We start from the raw sequence: 15,506 nt of genomic DNA, 5'->3' as shown, positions 1-15,506 counted from the left end.
CCAGTTGCATTTTCTACAGACAGAGTGTTTCAAAACTGCTCAATCAAAAGTATGGTTTAACTCTGTTAGCTGAATGCTCAGATCAGAAAGAAGTTTCACAGAATGCTTCTGTGTAGTTTATATTTGAAGACATTCCTTTTTCCACTATTACCCTCTTAGCGCTCCGAATCTCCACTTGCATTTTCTACAAAAAGAGTGTTTCATAACTGCTCAATCAAAAATATGTTTTATCTCTGTTAACTGAATTTACAGATCAGAAATAAGTTTCACAGAATGCATCTGTGTAGTTTTTATTTGAAGATATTATTTTTCCCAATGTAGGCCTCTTAGCGCTTAGCATGTCCAATTGCAGTTTCTACAGAAAGAGTGTTTCAGAACGGCTCAATCAAAAGTAAGGTTCAACTCTGTTAGTTGAATGCACAGAACAGAAAGAATTTTCACAGAATGCTATTGTGTAGTTTATATTTGAATATATTCCTTTTTCCACTATTACCCTCTTAGCGCTCCGAATGTCCACTTGCATTTTCTACAGAAAGAGTGTTCAGAACTGCGCAATCAAAAGTATGGTTTAACTCTGTTAGCTTAATTAACATATCAGAAATAAGTTTCACACAATGCTCCTGTGTAGTTTTTATTTGAAGATATTATTTTTCCCAATAGAGGCCTCTTAGCGCTCAGAATGTCCAATTGCAGTTTCTACAGAAAGAGTGTTTCAGAAAGGCTCAATCAAAAGTAAGGTTCAACTCTGCTAGTTGAATGCACAGAACAGAAAGAAGTTTCATACAATGCTTCTGTGTAGTTTATATTTGAACATATTCTTTTTTCCACTATTACCCACTTAGCGCTACGAATGTCCAGTTGCATTTTCTACAGACAGAGTGTTTCAAAACTGCTCAATCAAAAGTATGGTTTAACTCTGTTAGCTGAATGCTCAGATCAGAAAGAAGTTTCACAGAATGATTCTGTGTAGTTTATATTTGGAGACATTCCTTTTTCCACTATTACCCTCTTAGCGCTCCGAATCTCCACTTGCATTTTCTACAGAAAGAGTGTTTCAGAACGGCTCAATCAAAACTAAGGTTCAACTCTTTTAGTTGAACAAACAGAACAGAAAGAAGTTTCACACAATTCTTCTGTGTAGTTTTTATTTGTAGACATTCTTTTTCCCAATATAGGCCTCTTTGCACTCAGAATGTCCAATTGCAGTTTCTACAGAAAGAGTGTTTCAGAACGGCTCAATCAAAAGTAGGGTTCAACTCTGTTAGTTGAATGCACAGAATAGAAAGAAGTTTCATACAATGCTTCTGTGTAGTTTATATTTGAACATATTCTTTTTTCCACTATTACCCACTTAGCGCTACGAATGTCCAGTTGCATTTTCTACAGACAGAGTGTTTCAAAACTGCTCAATCAAAAGTATGGTTTAACTCTGTTAGCTGAATGCTCAGATCAGAAAGAAGTTTCACAGAATGCTTCTGTGTAGTTTATATTTGAATATATTCCTTTTTCCACTACTACTCTCTTAGCGCTCCAAATGTCCAGTTGCATTTTCTACAGAAAGAGTGTTCAGATCTGCTCAATCAAAAGTATGTTTTAACTCTGTTAGCTGAATGCACAGATCAACAAGAAGTTTCACAGAATGATTCTGTGTAGTTTATATTTGGAGACAATCCTTTTTCCACTATTACCCTCTTAGCGCTCCGAATCTCCACTTGCATTTTCTACAGAAAGAGTGTTTCAGAACGACTCAATCAAAACTAAGGTTCAACTCTTTTAGTTGAACAAACAGAACAGAAAGAAGTTTCACACAATTCTTCTGTGTAGTTTTTATTTGTAGACATTCTTTTTCCCAATATAGGCCTCTTAGCGCTCAGAATGTCCAATTGCAGTTTCTACATAAAGAGTGTTTCAGAACGGCTCAATCAAAAGTAAGGTTGAACTCTGTTAGTTGAATGCACAGAACAGAAAGAAGTTTCATACAATGCTTCTGTGTAGTTTATATTTGAACATATTCTTTTTTCCACTATTACCCACTTAGCGCTACGAATGTCCAGTTGCATTTTCTACAGACTGAGTGTTTCAAAACTGCTCAATCAAAAGTATGGTTTAACTCTGTTAGCTGAATGCTCAGATCAGAAAGAAGTTTCACAGAATGCTTCTGTGTAGTTTACATTTGAATATATTTCTTTTTCCACTACTACGCTCTTAGCGCTCCAAATGTCCAGTTGCATTTTCTACAGAAAGAGTGTTCAGTTCTGCTCAATCAAAAGTATGGTTTAACTCTGTTAGCTGAATGCACAGATCAGAAAGAAGTTTCACCGAATGATTCTGTGTAGTTTATATTTGAAGACATTCCTCTTTCCACTATTACCCTCTTAGCGCTCCGAATCTCCACTTGCATTTTCTACAAAAAGAGTGTTTCATAACTGCTCAATCAAAAATATGTTTTATCTCTGTTAACTGAATTTACAGATCAGAAATAAGTGTCACAGAATGCATCTGTGTAGTTTTTATTTGAAGATATTCTTTTTCCCAATGTAGGCCTCTTAGCGCTTAGCATGTCCAATTGCAGTTTCTACAGAAAGAGTGTTTCAGAACGGCTCAATCAAAAGTAAGGTTCAACTCTGTTTGTTGAATGCACAGAACAGAAAGAATTTTCACAGAATGCTACTGTGTAGTTTATATTTGAATATATTCCTTTTTCCACTATTACCCTCTTAGCGCTCCGAATGTCCACTTGCATTTTCTACAGAAAGAGTGTTCAGAACTGCACAATCAAAAGTATGGTTTAACTCTGTTAGCTTAATTAACATATCAGAAATAAGTTTCATACAATGCTTCTGTGTAGTTTTTATTTGAAGATATTATTTTTCCCAATAGAGGCCTCTTAGCGCTCAGAATGTCCAATTGCAGTTTCTACAGAAAGAGTGTTTCAGAAAGGCTCAATCAAAAGTAAGGTTCAACTCTGCTAGTTGAATGCACAGAACAGAAAGAAGTTTCATACAATGCTTCTGTGTAGTTTATATTTGAACATATTCTTTTTTCCACTATTACCCACTTAGCGCTACGAATGTCCAGTTGCATTTTCTACAGACAGAGTGTTTCAAAACTGCTCAATCAAAAGTATGGTTTAACTCTGTTAGCTGAATGCTCAGATCAGAAAGAAGTTTCACAGAATGATTCTGTGTAGTTTATATTTGGAGACATTCCTTTTTCCACTATTACCCTCTTAGCGCTCCGAATCTCCACTTGCATTTTCTACAGAAAGAGTGTTTCAGAACGGCTCAATCAAAACTAAGGTTCAACTCTTTTAGTTGAACAAACAGAACAGAAAGAAGTTTCACACAATTCTTCTGTGTAGTTTTTATTTGTAGACATTCTTTTTCCCAATATAGGCCTCTTTGCGCTCAGAATGTCCAATTGCAGTTTCTACAGAAAGAGTGTTTCAGAACGGCTCAATCAAAAGTAGGGTTCAACTCTGTTAGTTGAATGCACAGAATAGAAAGAAGTTTCATACAATGCTTCTGTGTAGTTTATATTTGAACATATTCTTTTTTCCACTATTACCCACTTAGCGCTACGAATGTCCAGTTGCATTTTCTACAGACAGAGTTTTTCAAAACTGCTCAATCAAAAGTATGGTTTAACTCTGTTAGCTGAATGCTCAGATCAGAAAGAAGTTTCACAGAATGCTTCTGTGTAGTTTATATTTGAATATATTCCTTTTTCCACTACTACTCTCTTAGCGCTCCAAATGTCCAGTTGCATTTTCTACAGAAAGAGTGTTCAGATCTGCTCAATCAAAAGTATGGTTTAACTCTGTTAGCTGAATGCACAGATCAACAAGAAGTTTCACAGAATGATTCTGTGTAGTTTATATTTGGAGACAATCCTTTTTCCACTATTACCCTCTTAGCGCTCCGAATCTCCACTTGCATTTTCTACAGAAAGAGTGTTTCAGAACGGCTCAATCAAAACTAAGGTTCAACACTTTTAGTTGAACAAACAGAACAGAAAGTAGTTTCACACAATTCTTCTGTGTAGTTTTTATTTGTAGACATTCTTTTTCCCAATATAGGCCTCTTAGCGCTCAGAATGTCCAATCGCAGTTTCTACATAAAGAGTGTTTCAGAACGGCTCAATCAAAAGTAAGGTTGAACTCTGTTAGTTGAATGCACAGAACAGAAAGAAGTTTCATACAATGCTTCTGTGTAGTTTATATTTGAACATATTCTTTTTTCCACTATTACCCACTTAGCGCTACGAATGTCCAGTTGCATTTTCTACAGACTGAGTGTTTCAAAACTGCTCAATCAAAAGTATGGTTTAACTCTGTTAGCTGAATGCTCAGATCAGAAAGAAGTTTCACAGAATGCTTCTGTGTAGTTTACATTTGAATATATTTCTTTTTCCACTACTACGCTCTTAGCGCTCCAAATGTCCAGTTGCATTTTCTACAGAAAGAGTGTTCAGTTCTGCTCAATCAAAAGTATGGTTTAACTCTGTTAGCTGAATGCACAGATCAGAAAGAAGTTTCACCGAATGATTCTGTGTAGTTTATATTTGAAGACATTCCTTTTTCCACTATTACCCTCTTAGCGCTCCGAATCTCCACTTGCATTTTCTACAAAAAGAGTGTTTCATAACTGCTCAATCAAAAATATGTTTTATCTCTGTTAACTGAATTTACAGATCAGAAATAAGTTTCACAGAATGCATCTGTGTAGTTTTTATTTGAAGATATTCTTTTTCCCAATGTAGGCCTCTTAGCGCTTCGCATGTCCAATTGCAGTTTCTACAGAAAGAGTGTTTCAGAACGGCTCAATCAAAAGTAAGGTTCAACTCTGTTAGTTGAATGAACAGAACAGAAAGTATTTTCACAGAATGCTACTGTGTAGTTTATATTTGAATATATTCCTTTTTCCACTATTACCCTCTTAGCGCTCCGAATGTCCACTTGCATTTTCTACAGAAAGAGTGTTCAGAACTGCGCAATCAAAAGTATGGTTTAACTCTGTTAGCTTAATGAACATATCAGAAATAAGTTTCACACAATGCTTCTGTGTAGTTTTTATTTGAAGATATTATTTTTCCCAATAGAGGCCTCTTAGCGCTCAGAATGTCCAATTGCAGTTTCTACGGAAAGAGTGTTTCAGAAAGGCTCAATCAAAAGTAAGGTTCAACTCTGTTAGTTGAATGCACAGAACAGAAAGAAGTTTCATACAATGCTTCTGTGTAGTTTATATTTGAACATATTCTTTTTTCCACTATTACCCACTTGGCGCTACGAATGTCCAGTTGCATTTTCTACAGACAGAGTGTTTCAAAACTGCTCAATCAAAGGTATGGTTTAACTCTGTTAGCTGAATGCTCAGATCAGAAAGAAGTTTCACAGAATGCTTCTGTGTAGTTTATATTTGAAGACATTCCTTTTTCCACTATTACCCTCTTAGCGCTCCGAATCTCCACTTGCATTTTCTACAAAAAGAGTGTTTCATAACTGCTCAATCAAAAATATGTTTTATCTCTGTTAACTGAATTTACAGATCAGAAATAAGTTTCACAGAATGCATCTGTGTAGTTTTTATTTGAAGATATTATTTTTCCCAATGTAGGCCTCTTAGCGCTTAGCATGTCCAATTGCAGTTTCTACAGAAAGAGTGTTTCAGAACGGCTCAATCAAAAGTAAGGTTCAACTCTGTTAGTTGAATGCACAGAACAGAAAGAATTTTCACAGAATGCTATTGTGTAGTTTATATTTGAATATATTCCTTTTTCCACTATTACCCTCTTAGCGCTCCGAATGTCCACTTGCATTTTCTACAGAAAGAGTGTTCAGAACTGCGCAATCAAAAGTATGGTTTAACTCTGTTAGCTTAATTAACATATCAGAAATAAGTTTCACACAATGCTTCTGTGTAGTTTTTATTTGAAGATATTATTTTTCCCAATAGAGGCCTCTTAGCGCTCAGAATGTCCAATTGCAGTTTCTACAGAAAGAGTGTTTCAGAAAGGCTCAATCAAAAGTAAGGTTCAACTCTGCTAGTTGAATGCACAGAACAGAAAGAAGTTTCATACAATGCTTCTGTGTAGTTTATATTTGAACATATTCTTTTTTCCACTATTACCCACTTAGCGCTACGAATGTCCAGTTGCATTTTCTACAGACAGAGTGTTTCAAAACTGCTCAATCAAAAGTATGGTTTAACTCTGTTAGCTGAATGCTCAGATCAGAAAGAAGTTTCACAGAATGATTCTGTGTAGTTTATATTTGGAGACATTCCTTTTTCCACTATTACCCTCTTAGCGCTCCGAATCTCCACTTGCATTTTCTACAGAAAGAGTGTTTCAGAACGGCTCAATCAAAACTAAGGTTCAACTCTTTTAGTTGAACAAACAGAACAGAAAGAAGTTTCACACAATTCTTCTGTGTAGTTTTTATTTGTAGACATTCTTTTTCCCAATATAGGCCTCTTTGCGCTCAGAATGTCCAATTGCAGTTTCTACAGAAAGAGTGTTTCAGAACGGCTCAATCAAAAGTAGGGTTCAACTCTGTTAGTTGAATGCACAGAATAGAAAGAAGTTTCATACAATGCTTCTGTGTAGTTTATATTTGAACATATTCTTTTTTCCACTATTACCCACTTAGCGCTACGAATGTCCAGTTGCATTTTCTACAGACAGAGTGTTTCAAAACTGCTCAATCAAAAGTATGGTTTAACTCTGTTAGCTGAATGCTCAGATCAGAAAGAAGTTTCACAGAATGCTTCTGTGTAGTTTATATTTGAATATATTCCTTTTTCCACTACTACTCTCTTAGCGCTCCAAATGTCCAGTTGCATTTTCTACAGAAAGAGTGTTCAGATCTGCTCAATCAAAAGTATGGTTTAACTCTGTTAGCTGAATGCACAGATCAACAAGAAGTTTCACAGAATGATTCTGTGTAGTTTATATTTGGAGACAATCCTTTTTCCACTATTACCCTCTTAGCGCTCCGAATCTCCACTTGCATTTTCTACAGAAAGAGTGTTTCAGAACGACTCAATCAAAACTAAGGTTCAACTCTTTTAGTTGAACAAACAGAACAGAAAGAAGTTTCACACAATTCTTCTGTGTAGTTTTTATTTGTAGACATTCTTTTTCCCAATATAGGCCTCTTAGCGCTCAGAATGTCCAATTGCAGTTTCTACATAAAGAGTGTTTCAGAACGGCTCAATCAAAAGTAAGGTTGAACTCTGTTAGTTGAATGCACAGAACAGAAAGAAGTTTCATACAATGCTTCTGTGTAGTTTATATTTGAACATATTCTTTTTTCCACTATTACCCACTTAGCGCTACGAATGTCCAGTTGCATTTTCTACAGACTGAGTGTTTCAAAACTGCTCAATCAAAAGTATGGTTTAACTCTGTTAGCTGAATGCTCAGATCAGAAAGAAGTTTCACAGAATGCTTCTGTGTAGTTTACATTTGAATATATTTCTTTTTCCACTACTACGCTCTTAGCGCTCCAAATGTCCAGTTGCATTTTCTACAGAAAGAGTGTTCAGTTCTGCTCAATCAAAAGTATGGTTTAACTCTGTTAGCTGAATGCACAGATCAGAAAGAAGTTTCACCGAATGATTCTGTGTAGTTTATATTTGAAGACATTCCTCTTTCCACTATTACCCTCTTAGCGCTCCGAATCTCCACTTGCATTTTCTACAAAAAGAGTGTTTCATAACTGCTCAATCAAAAATATGTTTTATCTCTGTTAACTGAATTTACAGATCAGAAATAAGTGTCACAGAATGCATCTGTGTAGTTTTTATTTGAAGATATTCTTTTTCCCAATGTAGGCCTCTTAGCGCTTAGCATGTCCAATTGCAGTTTCTACAGAAAGAGTGTTTCAGAACGGCTCAATCAAAAGTAAGGTTCAACTCTGTTTGTTGAATGCACAGAACAGAAAGAATTTTCACAGAATGCTACTGTGTAGTTTATATTTGAATATATTCCTTTTTCCACTATTACCCTCTTAGCGCTCCGAATGTCCACTTGCATTTTCTACAGAAAGAGTGTTCAGAACTGCGCAATCAAAAGTATGGTTTAACTCTGTTAGCTTAATTAACATATCAGAAATAAGTTTCACACAATGCTTCTGTGTAGTTTTTATTTGAAGATATTATTTTTCCCAATAGAGGCCTCTTAGCGCTCAGAATGTCCAATTGCCGTTTCTACAGAAAGAGTGTTTCAGAAAGGCTCAATCAAAAGTAAGGTTCAACTCTGCTAGTTGAATGCACAGAACAGAAAGAAGTTTCATACAATGCTTCTGTGTAGTTTATATTTGAACATATTCTTTTTTCCACTATTACCCACTTAGCGCTACGAATGTCCAGTTGCATTTTCTACAGACAGAGTGTTTCAAAACTGCTCAATCAAAAGTATGGTTTAACTCTGTTAGCTGAATGCTCAGATCAGAAAGAAGTTTCACAGAATGATTCTGTGTAGTTTATATTTGGAGACATTCCTTTTTCCACTATTACCCTCTTAGCGCTCCGAATCTCCACTTGCATTTTCTACAGAAAGAGTGTTTCAGAACGGCTCAATCAAAACTAAGGTTCAACTCTTTTAGTTGAACAAACAGAACAGAAAGAAGTTTCACACAATTCTTCTGTGTAGTTTTTATTTGTAGACATTCTTTTTCCCAATATAGGCCTCTTTGCGCTCAGAATGTCCAATTGCAGTTTCTACAGAAAGAGTGTTTCAGAACGGCTCAATCAAAAGTAGGGTTCAACTCTGTTAGTTGAATGCACAGAATAGAAAGAAGTTTCATACAATGCTTCTGTGTAGTTTATATTTGAACATATTCTTTTTTCCACTATTACCCACTTAGCGCTACGAATGTCCAGTTGCATTTTCTACAGACAGAGTGTTTCAAAACTGCTCAATCAAAAGTATGGTTTAACTCTGTTAGCTGAATGCTCAGATCAGAAAGAAGTTTCACAGAATGCTTCTGTGTAGTTTATATTTGAATATATTCCTTTTTCCACTACTACTCTCTTAGCGCTCCAAATGTCCAGTTGCATTTTCTACAGAAAGAGTGTTCAGATCTGCTCAATCAAAAGTATGGTTTAACTCTGTTAGCTGAATGCACAGATCAACAAGAAGTTTCACAGAATGATTCTGTGTAGTTTATATTTGGAGACAATCCTTTTTCCACTATTACCCTCTTAGCGCTCCGAATCTCCACTTGCATTTTCTACAGAAAGAGTGTTTCAGAACGACTCAATCAAAACTAAGGTTCAACTCTTTTAGTTGAACAAACAGAACAGAAAGAAGTTTCACACAATTCTTCTGTGTAGTTTTTATTTGTAGACATTCTTTTTCCCAATATAGGCCTCTTAGCGCTCAGAATGTCCAATTGCAGTTTCTACATAAAGAGTGTTTCAGAACGGCTCAATCAAAAGTAAGGTTGAACTCTGTTAGTTGAATGCACAGAACAGAAAGAAGTTTCATACAATGCTTCTGTGTAGTTTATATTTGAACATATTCTTTTTTCCACTATTACCCACTTAGCGCTACGAATGTCCAGTTGCATTTTCTACAGACTGAGTGTTTCAAAACTGCTCAATCAAAAGTATGGTTTAACTCTGTTAGCTGAATGCTCAGATCAGAAAGAAGTTTCACAGAATGCTTCTGTGTAGTTTACATTTGAATATATTTCTTTTTCCACTACTACGCTCTTAGCGCTCCAAATGTCCAGTTGCATTTTCTACAGAAAGAGTGTTCAGTTCTGCTCAATCAAAAGTATGGTTTAACTCTGTTAGCTGAATGCACAGATCAGAAAGAAGTTTCACCGAATGATTCTGTGTAGTTTATATTTGAAGACATTCCTCTTTCCACTATTACCCTCTTAGCGCTCCGAATCTCCACTTGCATTTTCTACAAAAAGAGTGTTTCATAACTGCTCAATCAAAAATATGTTTTATCTCTGTTAACTGAATTTACAGATCAGAAATAAGTGTCACAGAATGCATCTGTGTAGTTTTTATTTGAAGATATTCTTTTTCCCAATGTAGGCCTCTTAGCGCTTAGCATGTCCAATTGCAGTTTCTACAGAAAGAGTGTTTCAGAACGGCTCAATCAAAAGTAAGGTTCAACTCTGTTTGTTGAATGCACAGAACAGAAAGAATTTTCACAGAATGCTACTGTGTAGTTTATATTTGAATATATTCCTTTTTCCACTATTACCCTCTTAGCGCTCCGAATGTCCACTTGCATTTTCTACAGAAAGAGTGTTCAGAACTGCGCAATCAAAAGTATGGTTTAACTCTGTTAGCTTAATTAACATATCAGAAATAAGTTTCACACAATGCTTCTGTGTAGTTTTTATTTGAAGATATTATTTTTCCCAATAGAGGCCTCTTAGCGCTCAGAATGTCCAATTGCAGTTTCTACAGAAAGAGTGTTTCAGAAAGGCTCAATCAAAAGTAAGGTTCAACTCTGCTAGTTGAATGCACAGAACAGAAAGAAGTTTCATACAATGCTTCTGTGTAGTTTATATTTGAACATATTCTTTTTTCCACTATTACCCACTTAGCGCTACGAATGTCCAGTTGCATTTTCTACAGACAGAGTGTTTCAAAACTGCTCAATCAAAAGTATGGTTTAACTCTGTTAGCTGAATGCTCAGATCAGAAAGAAGTTTCACAGAATGATTCTGTGTAGTTTATATTTGGAGACATTCCTTTTTCCACTATTACCCTCTTAGCGCTCCGAATCTCCACTTGCATTTTCTACAGAAAGAGTGTTTCAGAACGGCTCAATCAAAACTAAGGTTCAACTCTTTTAGTTGAACAAACAGAACAGAAAGATGTTTCACACAATTCTTCTGTGTAGTTTTTATTTGTAGACATTCTTTTTCCCAATATAGGCCTCTTTGCGCTCAGAATGTCCAATTGCAGTTTCTACAGAAAGAGTGTTTCAGAACGGCTCAATCAAAAGTAGGGTTCAACTCTGTTAGTTGAATGCACAGAATAGAAAGAAGTTTCATACAATGCTTCTGTGTAGTTTATATTTGAACATATTCTTTTTTCCACTATTACCCACTTAGCGCTACGAATGTCCAGTTGCATTTTCTACAGACAGAGTGTTTCAAAACTGCTCAATCAAAAGTATGGTTTAACTCTGTTAGCTGAATGCTCAGATCAGAAAGAAGTTTCACAGAATGCTTCTGTGTAGTTTATATTTGAATATATTCCTTTTTCCACTACTACTCTCTTAGCGCTCCAAATGTCCAGTTGCATTTTCTACAGAAAGAGTGTTCAGATCTGCTCAATCAAAAGTATGGTTTAACTCTGTTAGCTGAATGCACAGATCAACAAGAAGTTTCACAGAATGATTCTGTGTAGTTTATATTTGGAGACAATCCTTTTTCCACTATTACCCTCTTAGCGCTCCGAATCTCCACTTGCATTTTCTACAGAAAGAGTGTTTCAGAACGACTCAATCAAAACTAAGGTTCAACTCTTTTAGTTGAACAAACAGAACAGAAAGAAGTTTCACACAATTCTTCTGTGTAGTTTTTATTTGTAGACATTCTTTTTCCCAATATAGGCCTCTTAGCGCTCAGAATGTCCAATTGCAGTTTCTACATAAAGAGTGTTTCAGAACGGCTCAATCAAAAGTAAGGTTGAACTCTGTTAGTTGAATGCACAGAACAGAAAGAAGTTTCATACAATGCTTCTGTGTAGTTTATATTTGAACATATTCTTTTTTCCACTATTACCCACTTAGCGCTACGAATGTCCAGTTGCATTTTCTACAGACTGAGTGTTTCAAAACTGCTCAATCAAAAGTATGGTTTAACTCTGTTAGCTGAATGCTCAGATCAGAAAGAAGTTTCACAGAATGCTTCTGTGTAGTTTACATTTGAATATATTTCTTTTTCCACTACTACGCTCTTAGCGCTCCAAATGTCCAGTTGCATTTTCTACAGAAAGAGTGTTCAGTTCTGCTCAATCAAAAGTATGGTTTAACTCTGTTAGCTGAATGCACAGATCAGAAAGAAGTTTCACCGAATGATTCTGTGTAGTTTATATTTGAAGACATTCCTCTTTCCACTATTACCCTCTTAGCGCTCCGAATCTCCACTTGCATTTTCTACAAAAAGAGTGTTTCATAACTGCTCAATCAAAAATATGTTTTATCTCTGTTAACTGAATTTACAGATCAGAAATAAGTGTCACAGAATGCATCTGTGTAGTTTTTATTTGAAGATATTCTTTTTCCCAATGTAGGCCTCTTAGCGCTTAGCATGTCCAATTGCAGTTTCTACAGAAAGAGTGTTTCAGAACGGCTCAATCAAAAGTAAGGTTCAACTCTGTTTGTTGAATGCACAGAACAGAAAGAATTTTCACAAAATGCTACTGTGTAGTTTATATTTGAATATATTCCTTTTTCCACTATTACCCTCTTAGCGCTCCGAATGTCCACTTGCATTTTCTACAGAAAGAGTGTTCAGAACTGCGCAATCAAAAGTATGGTTTAACTCTGTTAGCTTAATTAACATATCAGAAATAAGTTTCACACAATGCTTCTGTGTAGTTTTTATTTGAAGATATTATTTTTCCCAATAGAGGCCTCTTAGCGCTCAGAATGTCCAATTGCAGTTTCTACAGAAAGAGTGTTTCAGAAAGGCTCAATCAAAAGTAAGGTTCAACTCTGCTAGTTGAATGCACAGAACAGAAAGAAGTTTCATACAATGCTTCTGTGTAGTTTATATTTGAACATATTCTTTTTTCCACTATTACCCACTTAGCGCTACGAATGTCCAGTTGCATTTTCTACAGACAGAGTGTTTCAAAACTGCTCAATCAAAAGTATGGTTTAACTCTGTTAGCTGAATGCTCAGATCAGAAAGAAGTTTCACAGAATGATTCTGTGTAGTTTATATTTGGAGACATTCCTTTTTCCACTATTACCCTCTTAGCGCTCCGAATCTCCACTTGCATTTTCTACAGAAAGAGTGTTTCAGAACGGCTCAATCAAAACTAAGGTTCAACTCTTTTAGTTGAACAAACAGAACAGAAAGAAGTTTCACACAATTCTTCTGTGTAGTTTTTATTTGTAGACATTCTTTTTCCCAATATAGGCCTCTTTGCGCTCAGAATGTCCAATTGCAGTTTCTACAGAAAGAGTGTTTCAGAACGGCTCAATCAAAAGTAGGGTTCAACTCTGTTAGTTGAATGCACAGAATAGAAAGAAGTTTCATACAATGCTTCTGTGTAGTTTATATTTGAACATATTCTTTTTTCCACTATTACCCACTTAGCGCTACGAATGTCCAGTTGCATTTTCTACAGACAGAGTGTTTCAAAACTGCTCAATCAAAAGTATGGTTTAACTCTGTTAGCTGAATGCTCAGATCAGAAAGAAGTTTCACAGAATGCTTCTCTGTAGTTTATATTTGAATATATTCCTTTTTCCACTACTACTCTCTTAGCGCTCCAAATGTCCAGTTGCATTTTCTACAGAAAGAGTGTTCAGATCTGCTCAATCAAAAGTATGGTTTAACTCTGTTAGCTGAATGCACAGATCAACAAGAAGTTTCACAGAATGATTCTGTGTAGTTTATATTTGGAGACAATCCTTTTTCCACTATTACCCTCTTAGCGCTCCGAATCTCCACTTGCATTTTCTACAGAAAGAGTGTTTCAGAACGACTCAATCAAAACTAAGGTTCAACTCTTTTAGTTGAACAAACAGAACAGAAAGAAGTTTCACACAATTCTTCTGTGTAGTTTTTATTTGTAGACATTCTTTTTCCCAATATAGGCCTCTTAGCGCTCAGAATGTCCAATTGCAGTTTCTACATAAAGAGTGTTTCAGAACGGCTCAATCAAAAGTAAGGTTGAACTCTGTTAGTTGAATGCACAGAACAGAAAGAAGTTTCATACAATGCTTCTGTGTAGTTTATATTTGAACATATTCTTTTTTCCACTATTACCCACTTAGCGCTACGAATGTCCAGTTGCATTTTCTACAGACTGAGTGTTTCAAAACTGCTCAATCAAAAGTATGGTTTAACTCTGTTAGCTGAATGCTCAGATCAGAAAGAAGTTTCACAGAATGCTTCTGTGTAGTTTACATTTGAATATATTTCTTTTTCCACTACTACGCTCTTAGCGCTCCAAATGTCCAGTTGCATTTTCTACAGAAAGAGTGTTCAGTTCTGCTCAATCAAAAGTATGGTTTAACTCTGTTAGCTGAATGCACAGATCAGAAAGAAGTTTCACCGAATGATTCTGTGTAGTTTATATTTGAAGACATTCCTCTTTCCACTATTACCCTCTTAGCGCTCCGAATCTCCACTTGCATTTTCTACAAAAAGAGTGTTTCATAACTGCTCAATCAAAAATATGTTTTATCTCTGTTAACTGAATTTACAGATCAGAAATAAGTGTCACAGAATGCATCTGTGTAGTTTTTATTTGAAGATATTCTTTTTCCCAATGTAGGCCTCTTAGCGCTTAGCATGTCCAATTGCAGTTTCTACAGAAAGAGTGTTTCAGAACGGCTCAATCAAAAGTAAGGTTCAACTCTGTTTGTTGAATGCACAGAACAGAAAGAATTTTCACAGAATGCTACTGTGTAGTTTATATTTGAATATATTCCTTTTTCCACTATTACCCTCTTAGCGCTCCGAATGTCCACTTGCATTTTCTACAGAAAGAGTGTTCAGAACTGCGCAATCAAAAGTATGGTTTAACTCTGTTAGCTTAATTAACATATCAGAAATAAGTTTCACACAATGCTTCTGTGTAGTTTTTATTTGAAGATATTATTTTTCCCAATAGAGGCCTCTTAGCGCTCAGAATGTCCAATTGCAGTTTCTACAGAAAGAGTGTTTCAGAAAGGCTCAATCAAAAGTAAGGTTCAACTCTGCTAGTTGAATGCACAGAACAGAAAGAAGTTTCATACAATGCTTCTGTGTAGTTTATATTTGAACATATTCTTTTTTCCACTATTACCCACTTAGCGCTACGAATGTCCAGTTGCATTTTCTACAGACAGAGTGTTTCAAAACTGCTCAATCAAAAGTATGGTTTAACTCTGTTAGCTGAATGCTCAGATCAGAAAGAAGTTTCACAGAATGATTCTGTGTAGTTTATATTTGGAGACATTCCTTTTTCCACTATTACCCTCTTAGCGCTCCGAATCTCCACTTGCATTTTCTACAGAAAGAGTGTTTCAGAACGGCTCAATCAAAACTAAGGTTCAACTCTTTTAGTTGAACAAACAGAACAGAAAGAAGTTTCACACAATTCTTCTGTGTAGTTTTTATTTGTAGACATTCTTTTTCCCAATATAGGCCTCTTTGCGCTCAGAATGTCCAATTGCAGTTTCTACAGAAAGAGTGTTTCAGAACGGCTCAATCAAAAGTAGGGTTCAACTCTGTTAGTTGAATGCACAGAATAGAAAGAAGTTTCATACAATGCTTCTGTGTAGTTTATATTTGAACATATTCT

This window comes from Symphalangus syndactylus, chromosome 4, assembly GCF_028878055.3.
Source record: "Symphalangus syndactylus isolate Jambi chromosome 4, NHGRI_mSymSyn1-v2.1_pri, whole genome shotgun sequence".
Taxonomy (NCBI): Eukaryota; Metazoa; Chordata; class Mammalia; order Primates; family Hylobatidae; genus Symphalangus; species Symphalangus syndactylus.
This window is presented reverse-complemented; position numbering follows the sequence as displayed.